Source organism: Falco naumanni, chromosome 10 (genome assembly GCF_017639655.2).
Source record: "Falco naumanni isolate bFalNau1 chromosome 10, bFalNau1.pat, whole genome shotgun sequence".
In the NCBI taxonomy this organism is placed as follows: Eukaryota; Metazoa; Chordata; class Aves; order Falconiformes; family Falconidae; genus Falco; species Falco naumanni.
In genome coordinates this window covers 3,732,702-3,750,322 of record NC_054063.1, presented here as the reverse complement: position 1 = coordinate 3,750,322, position 17,621 = coordinate 3,732,702, and the positions used below count along the sequence as shown (strand labels likewise).

General features: G+C 52.9%; 1 protein-coding gene across 4 annotated transcripts in view; it reads right to left on the bottom strand.

Annotated features, from left to right (window-relative positions):
* The window catches only part of SLC25A22 (solute carrier family 25 member 22), a 52,250-nt gene extending 39,807 nt beyond the window's left edge, over positions 1-12,443 (bottom strand). For 2 of the 4 annotated variants that reach the window (XR_005829868.1, XM_040608104.1), the window contains exon 1: positions 12,339-12,443. The gene's annotated coding sequence lies outside the window, so the exon portion shown is untranslated. Of the gene's footprint in view, positions 1-2,295; positions 2,621-10,916; positions 11,154-12,338 lie in introns of those variants that run through there. The other 2 variants (XM_040608108.1, XM_040608106.1) reach the window with 2 other exon arrangements.
* Between the last annotated feature and the right edge of the window lie 5,178 nt (positions 12,444-17,621).

Below are 17,621 nucleotides of genomic sequence, written 5' to 3'. Positions count from 1 at the left end.
TTGAGCTGTCCCAAGGAACAGGCTCTAAGGAAGGAGAAATAAGTTTATCTGCTCCAACCTGCTGCAGACAAACTCGTGTGCATCCCCTGTCCCTCCACAGGGATCTCAGACTTTTATTTTCCCACTGTGCCTCCCAGGAGGGCCAGGTCCTCAGCAGATGCGAGCCAGAGGAGCTTGTCGTCTCTGCTGGAGCCTGGGGACTTGGTCCCCTGCCAGCTGCAGTGAGAGGGCACGTTATCACAGGCACATGCACACTTTGGTCCAATTTCATGGGATTCCTTGCCTGTCTGCCTGTAATAGCCTTATCTTCTCAGCGATGCTCCTGCACAAGCCCACGACGACCAGGAGTAGTTCAGGCTTTGACAGCCCAAGCCTACTTGGCAAGGGACAGAAACAGCAAATGAGAGGAGTAAAAAGAGGGAGGGGGAGCAGGCAGGATACCTGCACCTCACCCCAAGAGCTTCTTGCAGAAAACCTGACCAAAGCTGTGCAAGCATGTCAGCTGCTTTCTAGCACCACTTTTCCAGCTCCTCCTCCCAGCTCACGATCATCACGAAGAGCACGGCCTCTGATTATTTTGAGAAGTGGGAGAAGAAACGCAGGAAGCCTCCTTTGCATGGGTAGTGATCTTGGCTGAAGAGAGCCCCCAAAATGCTTAATCCACTAGTTTTAGAAACGGTGCAGGACCTTAGTAGCCCACATGCAAGGCTACAGGAGCAGAGACACACGCCACCATCCTGGCCTTGCAGGTTGCATCATTCCAGGGTGGTAGGACACAAACTGGCACTCACCTGCAAAACCTTCATCTTCCACGGGTGAGATGAGGGGAACCACTAAAAAAACACCTGGTAGCAAGCATCCTGGAAGCATCCCACAGGACCTGGCTAAGCTCTGTGTGTGGCAAGACTCAGACCAGCAAAAGAGACTGAGGACCACGGCACTGCAGAGAATGAAATTGCTTGCAACTATTTTTTGTTCTTTCCTGAAAACCTTGTTCTTCCGCAGTCTCTCTCAATTATGACCAGCAGCAGAACACACCAGCCACCTCCTCTGCCCCAGGATTCACTGAGGGGAAACAGCGAAGCAAAATTACTATCAGTACCTAGTTCATAACCCCATTGAAGCGGAGTTCAAGCAAGGGTTACTAAAGTTTATTTCTGTATATTTCCACCTCCCAGCCTGTGTTGTATCACACTGATTCATTCTATAGATCCTCTTCTCCATACAGCATAGGAAATATCCAGGGCTGGCTGCTTATCAAACCTGCACTGAAAGCCTCCTTCCGTCTACTGCGCCTGCTGCTAATTCCCTTCACAGCTCTGCTCGTTAATAAAAAAATAACACAATAAAAGAGAACCGCACGCATATACACCTTGCCCAAATTCCCTCCGTACTGGCTGATCCTGAGTCACCAGCAGTGATTAACTGTTGCCGTGCACTGAGGACATGGTTCTTAAATTAATAGGGGCTGCTTAACCTGGCTACAAATATACATGAGTTCTTTGTGCCTTAGTGAGCTAATAAGGCATGTGCTAATTACATTAATTCTAACAAGCCCAGCATGCCCTGAGGGCAAAGGGAGAGAGGGGTGCAGCAAACCCAGGCTCTTTCATAATAGCTGTGCGAGAGCGGAAATTACTTGCCTTGACACAGCTTTCGGAGAAGCATGGGAGCACTGCAGCTCGCACCCCACGGCTCGCTCAGCCCAGCTGCCTGCGAACGTGCAAAAAGCCTTGCTCGCTCGCCCAGCCCTCGGTGCAATCGATAGACACAGGATCCCCTCTCCGAAGAGCCAGCCAGCTTGTCCCTTCCTACCACCGTGGCCCAGAGGACATCCCAGAGGACCCCGCTGCTTGGGGTCTGTGAGCCTGGGATCCTGCAGGCAGCCCCTTTCCCACCGGGACCACGTGGCACCGGCACCTCCAGCCACAGAACAGCACCGCAAGTCACTCAGCATCCTGCCACACACCACTCCTCACCCAGACCTGTCTGCTCCACGTCCCCCAAGTCAGCCGGGGACAGCTCGGCCGGACAGGCAGCACATGGAAGCTGCAGGGTGAGCTCGACCAGGTTAGGCAATCCAACCGGCTCCTAAACCTACCCAGGGCAGGCAGGCGGGACCACGTGCATCTCCCGTGTCAAAATAGGAACAGTCTTCAGAAACAGCAAGGGGAAAGCTGTGGCAGGGAGAAGCAAAAGGACAGCAGGAGACAGACACACAATCCCAGCAAGGTTCAGATAAGCTCAGAGAGGAGCCCCCCATCCCTCCAGCCCAAGGGTAACCAGATCCCTCACCTCTGCCACCCCTGGCAAGGAGCTCCCTGGCATCGGCTGTGCTCCTGCTAAGGGTGTCTGCTAGGCACCGCCACCAGCTCCTCGCATGCAAGGGAGGGAGAGGAAGAGGAGAGGAAGTCGGTTGTATTTCTTTGCATCCCCACAGAACACGTGCTCACAGAGCACTTTCTGAAACACACGCTTGTTCCTGTGAACACTAGGGGACCGTGCCAGCGCAAAGCAAAGCCATGGGGCTTTTTTTCCCCTGTCTGTTCCCACTTCTTCCTATACCGTGTGCATCTGGCAGCACACATGGCCACCCCCAGGAGGCCTGAAAGCACCCACCTTCCTCTGGCAGCAAGGACTGCGCCACGTGAATTGCAGGGTGGTTTAAAAGACATGATGCGGACTCTCCCCCTCAAAGACAGAACGACAGGGCACCAGGCGAGACCCAGGGCCACAGCAGTAATACAACAGTTTGTCCTGCACAAAGAGGTACTGGCTCGATGCAGTCTTGACAGTGGGTTGGCAGAGAAGATGCAAGTGTTTTTATGAAGGAAACCATACCAGGGATTTTTAGCCCCGGAAAGCGTATCTCTCAAGCCACATGATTCTCTTTCCCAGCAGAGGCTGTGGTTACTCAAGCATTAGCCCAGCATAACTTCAGGCTACTGCCAAAAAGGAGGGAGCTTTTCCTTCCCCCAGCAACTAGAGGAACACATTTCAGACCAGGCCTATTCCCAGGTCAGCGTGTTGCTGTGAACACACAAATGCTTGTGCCAGCACAAAAAAACCAACCCAAAACCAAAACGAAACAAAGAGAGGCAGGAGTGAGAAGCAGGGCTGCCTTCCTCTCAGCAGAAGCCTGACTGCTGTGGGCAATGGAGAAAAAAAAAATGAACCAATAAGCAACACTAAACCCGAACAAGAGTCCCTTCCAGGGAAACCTGGAAGATAAAGGCTTCTGGTCCCTGAACAAAATGATTTAGAAGACCTAGAAGTCCAGAGGGCTGTGGGGCTATACGTCAACTGACAGCTGTCACTCAGGGTCCCACAGAGGGACCGCACAAGCCTGGCTGGAAGAAGCAATGCATCCAGCAAAGCCCACACCCTGCCCCTCTAGCAGGAGCCACGGTGCCCCAAGAGGGCCAGCCAACGATGTGGCTGCAATGCTAAAATCTTGCAGCCTAATGAAACAGAACCCCTGGGTCTGAAAGGATGTAAACCCTCCTGTGTCACCCACTGGAGTTAAGAGCTGGGTGGGGGTGACAGAGAAGCACTGAGCAGGAGTCACCACGTAAGCATGCAAACACTGGCATATACGCTGCAAGCTCAGCTGCTTGCTAGAGCCAAGACTGTATTTCAGGTGCTTTTTGTACAAGAAACCAGACACGGAGAGTAGACAGGATAACAAAGGGACATCTCCCAGCCTCCCAAACACTTTGCAGCAACAGGTAGAGACCTTTCTGAGGAAGGAAGCCCGTCTCATTACTTCTAGCCACTGAAGGCAGTATTTGACTAATGCTCCCAGTACACTAGAAGAAATGCCAGTTAAATGTCATGTTAATCAATATTCATTCCTTGCCCCTCAGCCACAGGAATGGAGATAAAGGACACTGCTGCTGCCAGTCCCCCTTTGCTGGGGGGGGGGGGGGGTATATGAACATACCTGCTCTGCTCCTGCATAGCAGAGAGCATTTCTCTCCTCCCACCTCAGCTTTGTTATGCCAAAGCCGTTCAGATCACAGCAAAATGGTTCCTTGCTAAACAGAGTCAGCAGCTCCACATGGGTCATGCTGCTCCTAAGGAGGTTAGCAGCTCCTCCAGGGAAACAAGCGGAGGAATTGTCAAGGGGACTGCAACCACCACCTCACAGCTCGATAGTCTGCAGCAAAATCCATTCACCAGCTCCCTGCTCACCCGGAGTGCTGTGAATCAGCAGACCGCAAGGCAGGCAAGGCGTTCCCAGCAGGAAGACAATATATTTAGGAGGCTACAAGCAAATGAAAACACGTAAGAGTCCTGCTCACCTAGACAGAGCAGGAGATGGGTAACACAGGAAAGGAAAAAGAGAGGAAAAAAAGTGAAATAAGTCAAACTTGGAAAGTCATTCTCTGGACATTTAATGTCTTACCTGGCTACCCCACATGCGCAGTGCAATGCTGCTACCTGCCAGATGTATCCACAAGAACTTACCTAACACATTAGGCATCCTCAGTAAAGCAATTAATCTTGCATTGCTTCAGAATTAGACCTGTTTTCAGAAAGTTAAAAAAAAAAAAATTCACCCCTGAAGCACACCTCACATCCCTGCTCTAATTAGCAACCAACACTGTCTCGCCAAAAAGCACATGGCAGGAACAGCAAAAAGCATTAGACAAAAACAAATTGTTGCACCAGTGAGCAGTGTAAAAGGCACCTTGCACTGGGAGACTAACAACGGTTTGGCCATACAGGAACCAGGCACACTGCTCTACTCCACAGGTCCTCAGACAAGAACTTTTGGACTCCAATCCACGATCCCCATTGGAGCCAGCTGTGGCTACTGACGTGGGAACCTGCTTGCCCCATGGCAGAGCTCACACAAGAGGCGGTGCAGCACTCTGCTGCTGCCACGGTTGATGCCAGGACCCCAGGTCTGGTACCAGCTGGGGAAACCATGTTGTTCTTCCCCTGCAAGAGCAGTAACCTCACCAGAGGAGGAGAGGGGAGGCTGGCCCCAGCAGCCAGCTCTGCCAGAGTTCATCAGGGTCCTGGACCATGCCATGTAAACATTCTCCCACCCCACGTCCTTTCAGGCTACCAGCAAGTTCTCACATACCCACACAGGTGTGTCCAAACAGCACATGCCCTTTGCCACCGCTGATCTGTTTGCTTCCAGCTCCAGAGCACCTCAATTTGCAGTGCCACAGGTCCAGGTAACCTTGCCAGTGCAAGAGACAACGCAGTGTCAGATCACACCGTGGCCTTCCTGCAGTCTCACCTGCATGCCAAGCAATGTCTCACAAGCCGCACAGCGGCTCCACCGCCTCCCTGCCACGAGCTGACCCCACGCCTCCAAAACTGGCCGCAGCTCCCTCCACTAGAACAGCCCACCGAACAGGCACAGCCGAAACTCCCCACGGGGGAAGCTCGCTCCACGCCAGGGACCTGGCAGAGCCGCAGGGACCGAGTCAGCAGCGCACGGATGCTGAGCACGTAGCGGCTGCGGGAGCAGCCAGCTCAGCCTTCCCAGGAGCGTGCTGGCAGGCAGCACACCACACAGCGCGCTCGGGCACGCGCCCACACGCAGCTCAGCACCAGCCTGGCATTTCTGCCCCCCTTTCCAAAGTCAAATTCAGACCATCTGTTGAAGTATTTCTGCAAATCATCCCTCTTTCAGGCAGGGCCGGGGGCTGAGTTTAGTTGTTTATATAGCGTCTGGCATTTCTGTAGCACTTATCACTTCAGTATCCAAGCTATTTCCTTCAAGCTCTCCATGGGTTTTGAAGAACCGGAGTGGGGCACCAATGAATCTAGATTGCAAGTTTCTGGAAAAAAGAAAAAAAAAAGGGGGGGGGGGCCATCAAAAAGACAACAGCTGCTCAGGTCATGAGGTCATGCACACATTTAGCTGCTAACAAAATGAGCAGGACAGTTCAGGGGAAGGGGGTCAGGCCAACACAGTATGTTTTACGTCCTTTAAAAGAACTACTACCCTTAGAAAATAGCCTTCATAAACAACAGTTGCTCCGAAGGATGAGATGAACCAACAAGTGCTCCTGTTGCCTTACAGGGAAGAGTTCAGCTTACCCAGCGGATGGAAGCTACCCTTACCCTTGAGAAAGCCAACAAAAAATGGAAAAGGAAAAGGAAGCATCCAGAAGGAGAGACCACTTATTACACCAGATCATATCTGCTGCAACAGCTGCCACCACTATTGTGTGCAAGTGGCAAAACCCTGGCAGCACTGCTGTCCCTATTTGATTGTAGAGGACAGGGTCAGGGAGATATTTTACTGCTTATCCAAGGCCATGTATTCAAGCAGAAAGCGGTACCCAAGTTGACTGCTAGCCCCTAACATATCCTGTCCCTAAACCACGCTTCCTTCTTTTTTCTTTTTTATAAATCCCTAACTACCACAGAGCAAAGCGCATAGCACTGAACAGGGCACCAAACAAGCTCCCAGTCTGCACGTGGCCTCGGAGAAGGTGTTTCCATCCACCCTACCCAGCAGGCAACAGGGAACTGCCCTCACCTCCCCGGCCAAGGCGTGCAGGCAGCACACTCGTTAAAGGCAGTAAGGGGGCAGACACCGCAGTGACAAGGGCAGAATACTCAGCAGCAACAGAAATGACAGATGTGCTGGTCCAGACTAAGCACACCACATGCTACCGCTTCCTTCCATGCAGCAACCCACTCAAAGCCAGCGCTCGCCCTGGCTAGGAGCTTTCGCACCACAGAGCCCAGCCCCTTGCCAAAGCAAAAAAGGATTCATGGAAGCTGCAGTTGAATTCAGAAATGAAGGATCACAGCTCCTGGACAGCCTTCTGCCTTGGGCCAGACTAAGAGCTCACTCACACAGCATCTCTCTCCCACTAAAACGGCTTGCTGGAAGTCCCGTATCTTTGTGCTCCAATTAAAAAAGAAAAGCACACACCTCTGTTCCCGAAGGCCTCTTTCAAGCCAAACACTCAGTGCAGCAGCACTGCTGTTGGGTGTAAGAGGGGAAGTCTTCCTTCTCCTTCACTCTCCCCACTTTGTCCACAAAGCTCCTCACAGCTGGGACAGCCTTTAAATCGAGAGCATGAGCCCCAACCATGGAGACAGACTCCAGGTGGGGCAGGCACAGTCTTTGATGTGACTTCAGTCATCCCTAGCTGCTTGAATTCATGCCATTCTGGGCAACTCAGCCTCTCTCCTCCTGGCCTCTGGATAAATGCCACAGACCCAGGAAAGGGAAAAAAAAAAAAAAATATCCAGACAAGTCTCCTGACACTTCACACACCAGCAGCATCAGCAAAGGAAGGAGAAGGGCACAGGGAGGTTTGACAACGTGTAGCCACCCACCCACAACAGCACCACCAAAAAAAGAACAAGAACCAGTTATGAAAAAGTTTAAAATAAACCTAAGACTGCATTCCTGTGAGCAGCTCACCACAGTCAGCATTACATCAAGATCAACAGAGACCCTACAAATTAAATAAACGGTATCCCATCACTTTTCTCCTGACACAGAACAAGTATTGCTGCCCGAGTGCCCTTCCCTTCCCCAAGCAAATAATCTCCATCTGGGCAGCCCTCCTAAGACAGCAAGTATTCAACGCTTTTATATTTGCAGACATGTAAGAGGAAACTGCCAGACAGAAATCCAAACCGCCTAGACTGACAAGGTCTTTTCATTGGGTTTGTCTGGGATTTTACCTTGTTTATTGTACCCCCTGCTATTTTATCTTCACAACAACTGGAACTACCTGGCAGTCAATACTGCAAGGTTAAAGCAACATCCAGTTTCACACTGGACGGTTCAATCCACTGCCTCCTTCCCACTATCTTTGCACTGGAAGGCAAACAGAAGAGCACAGGAAAAAATTATTTATCTGCTGTTAGGATCAGCTGGGAGCAACACAGCGTTAGTTCTAGCAGCCCACCGTGCTGTCAGCTGGATATGGCCGAACGATGGTCCCCACTCCGATCAGTCAGGCACGGCCCAGAGGACTCAGCCTTGAAGAAGGAGGAAGGCTTCATCAAATCATGGCACTGGGGAAGCCAAACCACACTGCCCTCTCAGACCTCAGGCACCTCTTCAGCAGAGAGGAGCCCACTGCAGCCATGTCCTGCTCACTGCAGACAGACAAGGCTGGAGTCCACACAGCCATTTATGAGCAATGCACAATGAGATACATGTACTGTGTACAACATGTTCAAGAACAAAAAATAAAAACAACGCATTGGCTTGCATTAGGCAGCATCTGTAGCTCGTTTGCCGTAAGTAACTGATAATTCCAACTCTCCCAAATTCCCGGTAGTGCAGGTGTTTGGGTACTTCTAAGAGAGAAAAACGTGCAAACACGGGCATGAGAGCAGGCCTTTGCATTTCCTGAAAACACGGTTAAGGGCTTAGGTGAACACATACATGGATGTAAAAGGAATACTAACCAGCCCTTTTGTGCCTGCAGTAGCAGAAGGCAGGATGCTGTGGCCAGGCAGATTCTCCCCCACCTTGCACTGCCGCTGTTGAAGGAGAGGCGCAGGTACTGTCCTCACACGGTACTGCAGATTTAAACAGGGGAGCGGAGGCAGCTGGGAGAGAAGCGTGTCCAACCGACAGCCCAACAGGACGTTAACAAACTTTGAAGTGACAGGCTAAACAGGCTGCACGTCCAGGCTCTTCCTGTAGCTCGAGGGCTCCCACCTGATGGCCCAATCCTCAGCTGGTGCAAGCCAAATTTGCTCCACTGCCTCTGCCAGAGCTACATCAACCTACTCCAGGCAAGGATGAAGTTGCACAGCTCTGGGACACTGCTGACCTGCCAACGGCTGTGCAGAGACTTCATTCTGGGGAAAAACAAAGAAAAAAAAAACAACAGAGAAAAAAAACCCCAAACCACTCTGAAAAAGGACAGCTAGGAAGAAGGCAGGCTTAGAGAGCCTCTGTTCTCAAACAGCCTAGAAAAGGGGAAACTGCAGAAATGCCCTTCACAGGACATCGGCATCCTACTGTAATACACACAAACCGCAGCGCTCAGGATCACAAGGAAACATGTTTGTCCCAGCCATTCCAAATCTGGTTCAGTTACACATCATCCCCCCAGCGCGCGATCTCCTGACAACAGAACAAAAATATTTTGCTTTTTTCCACCCCTTTTCCTTCCCCCTTGGGGCGTAGTTCAAAGCTCTTTCATGTCATTCTGGCAGCACAATATGATTTTAGGCAGATAGAAACAGCCCTAAGAGATACACCCTGAGCAGGGCATCTTGCAGGCACTGGAAATTTGGCAGTGCAAAAGATTTGCACTTTCTTGCCCCCAGGTGAGCCCAGGGATCAAGTGACAAAAGAAAGCATCACCCTGGAACAAGGCAGACCTGCTGCCAGCTGGCACCAAGGGACACAATTCCCTCCATGGCTACATTCAACACTTCCAAACTTCTCTTCTCACCACACAAGCCTTTTAACCCCCAAATTTCACAAGGACATGCCACCTTACAGCAGCTACCATGAATACGGCAATTGCCCTCCAAGAGTGTTTTACCTCCACAGAAGGGTGAAAGACAGTCCAGAGGTTTGCCAACATCTACAAAACAAAGTAACTCCCAGCCTAGCAGAAAACCCAAAGCCTGGCCTTTTGGAAGACCAGAGATGGAGACCACACAGTCCTACACCACACCTAGGTGCTCCTTGCTGAGGGAGGAGGAGCAGCTCATCAGTCACTCCTCTTACAGCCTCCTGGCTGCAGATAATTCAGATAAAACCCAGAGTACCAGAGATAATGAACTATTTTCAGTGTTTCGTGGTCATCACACATCCTGCAATGAGGGTGTTCCCTAGATCGGGCTTTACCGCTCATGGAAAAGCTGTTCTTAGGGGAATCTGCAAAACTGGCCCCTGTGTCAGGGATACTGGCTCTAGATGTGCTTTACTGTAGCTGAACACAGCACACGTTCCCACCTAAAAAAGCTGCTGCCCTACTCCTGAAAATCTCTGCCTCCTACTATTTCACAATTTCCAGCAAGACAACAATTAAGCAAGAACAAATGCATAGGTACATGAAATGCTTACAGCTCCTAAGCAAGACTTTCTGTATTATAACACCTTAATCAGAGCACAGCTCCAAATTGCCATGGCCTCCAGGCTTCAAGGCACACCAAACACCAGCCGCTGTGTCTCAGTCCCTTCTCTCCATCCCAGGTTTGCCCCGTCAGAGACCTACAACACAAAATGTGACACAGAAGCCAGTGGAGGGGGGCTACTTCCACATGTACATACTGCTGTAACCTTGGCCACTGAGGTAGATAATCCCCCATCTTGCCCACTAATTTAAATCTTGGCAGGAAAAGGGGACCAAACAGCCCTGACAGGCTGTTAGTGATTTCTACCTTCTAGTAACTTAATACAGCACACTACCCCTTCTTAAAATGGCAGCAGAAGGATCTTCTAGGGCCCTGGCATCTTAGTAAGACATTAACAAGATTGCTGGGCATCAAGCGAGACTGCAGACTCTCCTTCAGAGCAATGCCAGGCTCCAATTTATGACACAAAGTTGCTCCCTATTCCAACTCGGCCATCCACCTCTGGCACCGATCACCATCGCCCTCAGAACATAATGCTCCTCACTACAACAGGGACTCAGTGAGCAAACGAGCCCAAGGGCACGGCACCAGGAGGAAAACCGTACCTGTGTGAATGACAAGGAGGAGTGGTAGCGCATAGTTAAAAATTCTACAGGCAAGGCATTCAAAGGGGTAAATCCTTATTAAATACTGGTGTTTATTTTCTGGTGAAGAGATTAGAGTAACACCTCCTATTAGACCTCATCTATACCTTTGTAACAGCCTGGAAAGCGAAACGCAAGCAGAGAACAAGACATCGACCGCCATCCCAGTCGCACACGATACATCGTTATCAGCCAGGCACCACTCTAGTTCAATTGCCTTTCGCTTACCATTGCCAAGAAGCAAGTTCTGGAGAGGCAGAGCCACAGTGACTTGCAGTGATCAAAATCACTGCAGACACCATCCCGACAGCAGCAGCCATGCCACGAAAGGTCAGACCCTAACAGCAGCGAGACTCTTAGAGATGAACGTGCTATGGTAAAGACATCATCCTCAACTGTAAACACCTACTGTCTGAAAGACATTAGGTCAAATACAGCTGGGATCCTGCTCTGATGTCTGTCACTGTATCAGCCCGGCAAAGCGCAGAATCTAAAAGCTGAGAAGCTCTGCAGGAGAGAGGTCTGGGGCACTGGAAAATCCGATTTCCACAACTGTGCCCTCGCCCAGCGGGAGCCCAGTGACTCCGGAGGGTGAAGCAAGAGATGAGGGGATGCTCGGGGTCCAACGCCCAGAGTGACCTTGAGGAAATCCCGCAGCCTACCCCCGTTCACAATAACCTTGACCTACCTCAAAGCGACACAGATCTGGCTTAGGAGAGCCTGCAAGGAGCTCGGCAGGGCTTAAGATGCAGGACCCTGCCCTGCAACCAGAGGCTACGACCCTACAAACCGCCCCAGAAATCAGAAGCCCCGGAAAACCGCGCAATTCGCTTTCAGTATGAAAAGCGGCAGCTCCGGGGCACTGAAGAGCGCAGCTGAAACCGCACACGTGTCACCCGCAGAGTCCCCGGCGTGGGCAGGGAGAGGGAGGGCGATGCTGCTGCAGCCCCCAGCCCCACAGGGTGACAGCCCCGGGCTCGGCTCGGACACACCGGCACCCGTGCCCCCGGCCCCACGTTCGGGCAGAGGGACCCCCACCCCTGGGTGAGGGGGTGGTTGGGGGGACAGGCACTTCCCAGGGTGAGGGGAGCAGGGCGGCGTACATCCCCTGGAGTGAGGTGGGGAACTGGGGGCCCAGGGGAGCCCGCAGCCCCCCGGGCCGAGGGGGGCACATGGCACGGCCAGAGCCCACAGCCCCCGGGGCAAAGGGGGTACCTGGAGGGGCCATGGGGAGCCCGCAGGCCCTGAGGAGACGGGGGCACACGGGGGGACCGCGGAAACCCGCAGCCCCCGGAGTGAGGGGGGTATACGGGGGACCAGGGGAGCACGTAGGGAGCCCGGGGCGAGGAGGGCACATGGGGGGGCAGGGGAGCCCGCAGCCCCTGAGGCAAGGGGGGGTCCACGGGGGGCCAGAGGAGCCCGGGGCGAGGGGGGCACATGGCGGGGCCAGGGGAGCCCGCAGCCCCGGGGAGAGGGGGCCCAGGAGAGCCCACAGCCCGCGGGGCGGCCCCTCGGGCCCCGGGGCGCGGGAAGGGGCCCGGCACAGCGCTGAGGCGAGGGGCCGGCGCGGCGGGGCCCAGGCCGGGCGAGGGGCGCCGCGGCCCGGGGAGCCGTGCCGGAGCGCCGGGGAGGGGCCGCGCCCGCACTTACCGCTCCGGGGCGGCGGCGGGCTCCGCCGGGGCCGGTGACCGGTGCGGCGCGGGGTGCGGAGCGGCGCGGCCCGGCCCGGCTCGGCTCAGCTCTGCCCCCGCCGGCCGCGCTCGGTGCAGGAAAAGCCGCCGCCGGGCCCTCCCCGCCGGGGCGGTCACCACGGCAACGCGCGCCGGGGCTGCCGGGCCTGGGCGCCGTCCCCCTCGGCCGGCGCCGTCCCCGGGCCGCCGCGACCCCTGCGGGGAGCCCCGGGCGTGCGGGAGGCGCCTCGCCGTGCCCGGCCCCGGCCGCACGCAGCCCGCGCCCCGCCGCAGGGGCTCGCCCGCAGCCCACCCGGCAGCCATCTTGCAGCTACCTGGCCGGGCGGGGCGGCGGGAAGCGGCCTGAGGTGGGCAGTAAATCCTGCTTCCCTTCAAAATGAAGACCCTTTACAATAACGACCCTTCAAAATAAAGACCCTTCAAAATAAACCAAGACCGGTCGTGGCCGGCTGGGCCCCGCTGGAGGCCCGCAGGCAGACATGGCCCTTGGGCCGCACAGGCCTCGCCGTGGTTCCAGCAGCGGGACAGGGCCCAAGGCCACACGCAAACACCCCAGTGCCTGGCTCTGTGGGGCCCGCAGGCGGAGGGTGAGGGCAAGGGGATGGCAGCAGCCCCCTGGGCCCCCACGCCTCGCAGCAGCACGCCCGCGGGTGCCAGACATGCCTACACTCCTGAATTGTCGCTCTGATTTAGCTCTTGGCTATACATCAGACAAACCTGCGCGCAAAGTTTAGATCAAGCTGACCCTCTGGAGTCATCAAAATGAATGAAGGAAAGGACTTCTAATCAAGGGAGTCAACAAGGATGGGGACAAGAGCACCGTTACCTAAATCGTGCAGAAGTAAGCCTCCAAGTGAGGAAGTTCTGGCCGCAAAAGGAGACAAGCTGGTGAGGTGCTGCAACCCACAGAAAATTAGTTGAAAGAAGGACAAAGGTAATTGTAGTCATGGGAGATCACAACCTCCGACTCAGATAGCCCCCGAGAGCAGGCAAACCCCGCTGGGGAGCGTGCGGAGTTAGTAGAAGCTTCAGCGGTGCTGTCTGAGGGTGCGTGCTGGTTTGCATTGGAAGCGAGTGACGTGATACCAGTCCTGTGCGCGACTGAAAATGAATATGTAATATACTATGAATATGCAAGTACTCTAGTGTGTATAATGTATACCCTCAAGTAACTTGGTGTGCATGTTAGGAGGAAGAATCCCCCGTGTAACCCAGCCCTGCAATAAGCCAACGTCGGCTTTCTAAACAATCATTTAATTTGGAGAATTTTCCTGGTTACGATTTTTGGTAACAAGACCACCAAGGAAAGGGGGAAAAATCTCCAGGGGAATACATCTCCAAAGCATCCCTGCCTGCTCAGGTGCGCAGGCACTGCACCATAGCAGATGCAGCGAGCCTGGCATTACCAGCTCTGTGCTGAAGGCTCACAGGAGCCAGCAGAGCACGAATACACAGTTAGCCTGTGCAGCGAATCGGAGATGATCAGAGAAGAGTGGCTACAAGGATGGTGGAGCGTGTCAGGCTAATGAGGTGTCGTGGTTTAACCCCAGCCGGTAATTAAGCACCACACAGCCACTCACTCACTCCCCTCTCACCCAGAGGGATGGGGAGGACAATCGGAAAGGAATGTAAATCTCAAGGGTTGAGGTAAGAACAACTTTATAATTGAAATAAAATGAAACCAAAAGAACAATAATAATAATAACAGTTATAATGAAAAGGAGGGAGAAGGGGAGAGGAATGAAATCCAAAGGGGAGGGAGAAAACAAGTCATGCACAATAAAATTGCTCACCCTGTGCTGACCGATGCTCAGCCAGTCCCCAGTCAGTGATCCACAGGCCCTAGCCAATAGCCCCCCCAGTTTACATACCGAGCATGACATCCCATAGTATGGAATACCTCTTTGGCTAGTTCAGGTCAGCTGTCTGGCTGTGTCCCCTCCCAGTTTCTTGTGCCCATTAAGCCTTGCTGGCAAAGCCTGAGAAACTAAAAAGTCCTTGAGTCAGTATAAACATTACCTAGCAACAACTAAAAACATCAGTGTGTTATCAACATTATTCTCACACCACATCCAAAACAGCACTGCACCAGCTACTAAGAAGAAAATTAACTCTGTCACAGCCAAAACCAGGGCATGAGGACATCTCATACATGGGAGAAAGGACAATTATATGGCGCTGCAAAGAACAGTCCAGAAACATCGGAGTTGTGCACACACCTGAAAGTGAGAGGAGCTTCTTTATCACAGTCAGGGAGCTGTAACCGAGGTGAGAAGAAGATGTAAGCCAGAGGCCAGTGAAGCATCAGAAGCCAATGCTAATTAGTTGGATGTAGGTGAAAAAGGGAGCAGCTCGTGCGCTTTTCAATTTATGCTGGGCAAAGCATGCAAAGATACAGCACAGGAGGTGGAGAGCATCCTCCAGAAAGGTGGTGCCTCATCAAGGAGAGAGACCTGTGCACCGTGCCATTTTTCAGATGCTCCATCACAGGAGCAAAGTGCAAGTGCTGTGGGTAAGGAGTTGCCGGCATAGTCTGTCCAACCCCACAGCCTTGTGTCTACCATGTCCTTGGGAAAGTGGGCACGGGTTGTGGGCAGGCTGCTGCGTCAGGCACTGATGCAGGCCTCCTCCAGTTTGGGGAACAAGCAATGGTGGTGGCAGGTCGTCACCCTGCCCTGTTTTGCAAAAGCATTGGTGGGTTTCACTGTGCTATACCAACTCGGACAAAAGCTGAACTGAACTCAGCATGGATTGAAGCAGATAGATTTTACTGTTTATCATAATGTGCTGTCCCATAGATGTGCTGGTAGGGCAGTACCGTCCCCTGGCAAAGAAGAGGTTAATGCTGGCCGGCTTTGCACTGAATTTTAAGAGGGCTGCAATCATCCTTTTTTTTTTTTTTTTTTCTTTTTTTGGTTCTGCTGCATAATACAACTGCTCTTTGTAACCTTCTTGGTGCAAAGGACCCATTTCTTCCAGCAGCCTTTAAGAGAGGGAACAAAAAAAAGCAGAGGAAGAAAGTAAGAAAGTTCGCTTTCAGCGAGTGCCAGGTTGTCAAGGTTTCCTCTGCTCTCAGACATAAATTTTTTCTTCTGACAGACACAAGAGAGACTTCATACCATTTGGTACAAAGTGAAGTTTCAAAAGCAGTGATGTCTGCATCTGATACAAGGTGAAGAGCAGACCTCAGGACCTCCTGTACGAGGCAGCATTGTCATCGTCACGGCACACACAGCATTATACCAGGTTTGTGCTTGTCAGAAAGCTCCTCCTGCACGAGTCTCAAAATCCTGCGCTGCTTTCAGCTCAGCTGCCAGAGAGGCCGTGGGCTGAAAGCAGCCCTGCCGAGGACATGGGTCAAGTGCAGTCTGCTGGCCAAAGAAAGAGGCTTTCATGAAGTCGTATTTTTCAGCTTCCTTCCCCATTTGCATTGCTTTCTGCTTTAATAAATTGTAGAGTGCCGGTGAAATCCCCAAGCACCTGATGAGTGCGGATATTAAACCAACGCTTAAAAAAGCCAAATTGGGCAAGCTTGATCACTGCTCCCTTGGCCTGGTGGCCATTCTGGACGTGATTTGATAATGATGAGCGCTGTTAGACTATTTAAGTAATAAAGATTGAAGAGGCAGTAACATATATAATTAGCACCGGTCAACATCGTTTTCTGGAAAAATCAATCTCAACCGAGCCTGATCTCATTCCCCATTAGGACCACAGGGTGAGTTGCCAAAGGTAACGGCACAGAGGAAATAGGGGAGGCCTCCAGCATCCGGCTGCTGAGAGTACAGCCAAACTATGAATGAAACGAACAGGTTCACAGCTGGCTGTCGGCTTGGATGCCGGGAATCACCCAGTAACCACTGACCCAGCAGGTCTGGTTTCATTTTCTGACATTAAGAAGTGAGAGGGGATGTGGATGCAGCCAGAGAGTGAAGGGGGTGCGGGAAGGGGGCAGCTTTACCCCAACCCCGGCTCTGTTGTCCCCAAGAGCTCAGAGCTGTGAGACCACACAAGGTGAACCAGCATACATGGTCTGTGTGGTCCCCTCTGGCCATCGCTCCTCAGGAGGAGGCTGCAGGCATCTTCTTAGTAGCTGTTTGATTCAAATGCCTAACAAATAGCAGGAGGAAAGAAAGTCCTTGATGCTGAAGGCACACAAGTGTTCCTCAGTTCCCACCAGCAAACTCTCCAGCCACTTTTCTCCAGCAAAAGCAGGGAAATCAAGGCTTGGCAATGCTAGCCTGGAAAAAAAACAAGCAAAAAGCTTTTTGATTTCCATCATTAATCATTGAGAAGCCAAAAAGACTCCTTTTAGAGCCACAGAATTGACCCCAGAGTGCTAATGGGTAATGTGTCATGAGCTGGCTCGCAAAATAGTCCAGCTCCCAACACATCCCACAGGGCTGGCAGCTTCCAGTAAGCACCAGCATCTCACCATGCCTAGCACCCGTGGGTCTCTGGCCTCGGGGTTACCTGACAGCCAGCAGCCCCCATTCCTGCGTGCCTGTCCGCAGCACGTCCCACAGCAGCAGTGCCCCGGCTCCTTTGGCAGCTGATGCAGGCTCCTGCTCAGCACAGAGAGTGCAAGGGAAAGAAATTTCATGCCCTGCATGATTATCTCCCAGATAAAACAGCAGGGCACTTTTGTTTATTGAGTGTCGACGAATGGCTGTGTCTTGGCTGCGAGACTGGCCTCCAGAACCCACTCCGGGCACAGCTGCTGGCAGGGAGCCTGCAGCTGCAGCCAGCTATTCCACAGGAGCCTTTCAGCAGGGCTTACCCCTCATCCCAGAGAGAAATTGTCCCACAGCATCACCCCATCTGCATCTGCCCCCACGCAGAGGTGGCACTGGATTTATGGGACAGTGCAGGACAGGGATCTCTCCCTGGGGTGTGTGGCCAAGCAATGCCAAACAGTGATGTTTGCTCCAGGATTTTATGGTGCTCCCCATGCTCCACAAGCCCATTTGTTCATCTGTCCTTCCAGCACCAGCAAGCAACTAAGGGAAATCTGTGGCCTCATTAACCTGCTTTGCTGTTTCTCGAAGGCAGAAAGGGAGATGGCTCCATGCCACCAGGCTGGAGGGTGAAGTGGTCACCGAGAACACTGCCGTCCTGCTGTGGGTGAAAATGAAATGGCCTGACCTGCAGGAAGAGTCATAGTTCCCCGGGCTCGCTGCCTTGCCAAGAGCTGCTGCCAGGTCCAGGGCCATGTTATTTTGGGACCCCAAAAAGCTGATGG